A 4,613-nucleotide genomic window follows, 5' to 3' on the forward strand; every position below is an offset into this window, starting at 1 on the left:
TCTCCAACAGACCCCAGTGTGTGTTGTTCTCTCCCATGTATCCATGTGTTCTCATTGTTCAGCTCCCACTTATAAGTGAGAACATGTAATATTTGGTTTTCTCTTCCTGTGTTGGTTTGCTAAGGATGATGGCCTCCAGCTCCATCCAAGTCCCTGCAAAGGACGTGGTCTCATTCTTTTTTATGGCTGCATATTATTCCATGGTGTATATGTACCACATTTTCTTTATCCAGTCTACCACTGATGGGCATTTAAGTTGATTTCATGTCTTTGCTATTGTGAATAGTGCTGCAATGAACATATGTGTGCACGTGTCTTTATAATAGAACGATTTACATTCCTTTAGGTATATACCCAGTAATGGGATTGTTGGGGTTGAATGGTATTTCTGTTTTCAGGTTTTTGAGGAATTGCCACACTGTTTTCCACCATGGCTGAACTAATTTACACTCCCGCCAACAGTGTATAAACATTCCTTTTTCTCCCCAACCTCACCAGCATCTGTTATTTTTTTACTTTTTGATAGTAGCCACTCTGACTGATGTGAGATGGTATCTCATTGTGGTTTTGATTTGCATTTCTCTGATGATCAGTGATGTTGAGCTTTTTTTCATATGATTCTTGGCTGCATGTATGTCTTCCCTTGAAAAGTATCTGTTCATGTCCTTTGCCCATTTTTTAATGAAGTTATTTGTTTTTTTTCTTGTAAATTTGTTTAAGTTCCTTATAGATGTTGGATATCAGACCTTTGTCAGATGCAGAGTTTGCAAAAATTTTCTCTCATTTTGTAGGTTGTCCATTCACTCTGTTGATAGTTTCCTTTGATGTGCAGAAGCTCATCATTGGTTTAATGAGATCCCATTTGACAATTTTTGCTTTTGCTGCAATTAATTTTGGGTATTTGTCATGAAATCTTTGCCTGTTCCTATGTCCAGGATGGTATTGCCTGGGTTTTCTTCCAGGGTTTTTATAGTTTTAGATTGTACATTTAAGTCTTTAATCCATCTTGAGTTAGATTTTGCATATGATATAAGGATGGGGTCCAGTTTCAATCTTCTGCATATGGCTAGCCAGTTGCCCCAGAACCATTCATTGAGTAGGGAGTCCTTTCTCCATTGCTTGTTCTTGTCTTGAAGTAGACATAATTCATGGATTAACATATATACATACACATATTTATATATATATATATATGTTTATTTAGTAATGTATTTAGTGTCTCCTATGTGTCGGATGCTCTGAGGACCAGGCATATGATGATATATAAGATAGTCAAGTCTTCCCTTTTATATTCCCTGTAGCTCACCTGTCATAAGGAAGTTTAACAAATATCTGTTGAATTAGTGAAAGACTTTCTGATGGAAGAAAGATAGGCAAGGTAGCGTGCCGGTTAGGAAGTATGGCAGAGACAGTGCTTTAATAGGCCACTGGGAGATTTCATCTCTCAGGCCACCATGATGTCAGATGGGGTCTGGCACTTGGGATGTGAGCAGAAGTGAAGTCAGCTACTTCCAGGTTTGACCTTAAACACAACTCATGCAATCCCACTTTTCTCTTCCTTTGCCTCAATGACCTTGGAGGCCACATTGACATAGCCACAAGATGGAGGAGGGCTGTCCAGCTCTCCAGGCTTTAAGGGAATGAGAAAGAAACATTTTGTGCTTAACCACTGAGATTTGTGAACCAATGTCTTACAGCAGGGAAGTCTGCCTTATCTTGACTAGTACAGAATGACTTTGCTATAAGTAAGAGCACATGAGTGAAAGTGGGGAAAGATAAAAGTTTTCATTTCTGATGATAAAACTTGCACAGGTAGGTGGTGTCTGGGGTTGAACAGCAACTCCTTCACATTAAGAAGGGCCCAGGCCCTCTCCATCCACCAATTCTGCCACCTTCAGTGTGTCAGTGTGTCTCTACTCTGCTCAAAAAGCAGCTTCCGCAGTTCCTAGCATAATTCCCACATCACGTGAGTGTCCAAACACAGTGAAGAAGCGGGGAGGCAAAGGAACCCTCTCATCATCTTTCCCATTTTAGGAAAGAGCAAAGTCTTTTCCAGGAGCCCCAGCAACTGCCCCTTATATCTCAGGGGCCAGAATTGGGTCACGTGGCCAATTCTGGCTGCAGGTCAGGTGAGAAGACCATGTGCAGGGTCTCCCTGCTTCTTTATCTTGGGAAGTGGGTTGTGTCTACTGCAAACAGCTGGCATCTCAGCCTGCCCAACAAGCCTGGAGAGAGGGACACTGCCTGAAACAGCCAGGCCAAAGGTGGGAGGTCCACCTGCTTCACATTAACAATGGCACTTCCTATGCAAGATCCTGGTTACCGATTATAATTTATACCTGAGTTTGTTATTTGGGGAAAGCACCGGGAAACTCACTGCTGCCTCAGAGAGGAAAGGTACAAAGGCAGGATCATTTGTTTTATTTCTTCCTTCAAAAGATTCTTATGAGGCATGTCTTTTACGGCTGCATACTCATTATATTTCAAATGCATTCAAGTATCCTTGATGTATTGCTAAGTCTGAATGGGGTCTTTTTCCTCCAAAGCTGTTGTGAAAAAAATAGTTTTAGGTGAAATTGGGTGAACCTATGGAGTAAGCTTTGTTGTCTTCTGTGAAAGCTGTGTTGTGGGAGCCGCTGCTCAGAGATGGGACCTTTCTTGGCTGTATCAGTATTGGAAAGACCAGGTAGGACAGGCCTTCAGCAAGGGTAAAGGAGATGGTTTCCTGGACATTGTGATTTGGGCCATGCTATGCCTGGAAAATGTTTCCCTTAACCCCAGTTCCCTAACTCACATAGAGTCACCTCTTAGGTCAAAGCAATGTTTCTCTGAGTTTCCCTCAACATTGGCTTAATGAAGATGAAAGCCAGTGGATTCCCTGAGGCTGGTAGGAGGATAGCCAGGACAGATATCCAGCTGGTTGTTAAAATACTGAAATACTTCCCTATCAGTTGGTAAATGGATGCAGTCCAGAGCCCCCCAGTTCCTTCCTTGGCTGCTCTCCCAGCTCCTCCCTTGGGGCTCCAGTACTCCCCTCAGTCCAGCTACTAAAGGGTTAATCTCTGGTGTTGCAAGGGTCCTCCAAGACCATGCTCCAGTTGTTATTGGTTGTTGCTTGTATTGGTGGCTAAATATTTTGACTATCACTTCCTTCAGATTGCAGCCCAAAATGATCCATCTAAAGGCTCTCCTGTTTTAGCTGAGAAATGATAGCAAATTGTATTCTATGCCATAATTTACCCATATTTGTTTTCATATGAAAGCAATGTTTTAAAATAGTACCTATGAAATAAAAATGTTGCTCCAAGAAGATGTACAAAGACCTTTGGTCTTTCCAGCACTTTGCTGGGTACCCCCCGCCCCAGGTAGTTGGGCAATTCAGTCTGAGAATCAAAGATCTAAAGTGCTATCATCAAAACATCATGGCACAGTTTTGCATATGGCACTTAAAGGGCAAAAGCCAACCCTCGGTCTGTGGTCTGTACCCAAACTTTGGTTTTGGCAAAACCCAACCCCTACTCCCTGCCAGCTGCTCTGCTTCCTAGTCCCACTGCCCTGACCTAACAGGGGTATTTTCCAACCCTCAGATCTTCTCATGTCTTTCCATCTCTAGGCCTTTGCTCCTGCTGTCTTTGTCCATGGGGTTGCTCAACTTTCAAAGTCATGCTCAAAGCTACGTCATCCCCCTCCAGAGCAGACCCCCAGGCTGCTGTAGTCTCTTGCTGTTCCTTATTTGTTCGTTTCTTACCTATCCTGTGATTCACATCCCTTTCTATCCAGCATGCTAGTTATTTACATTCATCTTTCAAGCTTGACTATGGCCTCCTTGAGGGAGGGACCTTATGTCATTGATCTTTTTACTCTGCACTGTATCTAGACATGAAGCAAGCAAGCAGAAAATATTTATTCAATAACTGAAGTATGACAGTGACTTTTTAATTTTTTAATTTTTATATATTTAGGGGTTACAAGTGCAGATTTCTTACGTGCGTGTATTGTATAGTGGTGAAGTCTGGGCTTTTAGTGTACTCATCACCTGAATTGTGAACATTGTACCCAATAGGTAATTTTTCAACCCTCACCCCCTCCCACCTTCCCATATTTTAGGGTCTCCAATGTCTAGCATTCCACTCTGTATGTCCACGTGTGCCTATTGTTTAGCTCCCACTCATAAGTGAGAACATGCAGTATTTGACTTTCTGTTTCTCAGTTATTTCATTAGGATAATGGCTTCCAGTTCCATCCATATTGCTACAAAATACGTGATTTCATTAATTCCTATGGATGAGTGACACTCCATGTTTTATATATATATATATATATATATATATATATCACATTTTCTTCATCTAAACCTCTGTTAATTCATACTTAGGTTTATTCCACATCTTTGCTACTGTGAATACCACTGCAATAAACATACAAGTGAAGGTATCTTTTTGATATAATTATTTCTTTTACTTTGGGTATATACCCAGTAGTGAGATGCTGGAATGAATGGTAGTTCTATTTTTAGTTCTTTGAGAAATCTCTATACTGTTTCCTATAAAGGTTGTACTAATTCATGCTCCTACCAACAGTGTATAAATAAGCATTCCCTTTTCTCTGAATTC

Source organism: Pongo abelii, chromosome 5 (genome assembly GCF_028885655.2).
Source record: "Pongo abelii isolate AG06213 chromosome 5, NHGRI_mPonAbe1-v2.0_pri, whole genome shotgun sequence".
Classification (NCBI taxonomy): Eukaryota; Metazoa; Chordata; class Mammalia; order Primates; family Hominidae; genus Pongo; species Pongo abelii.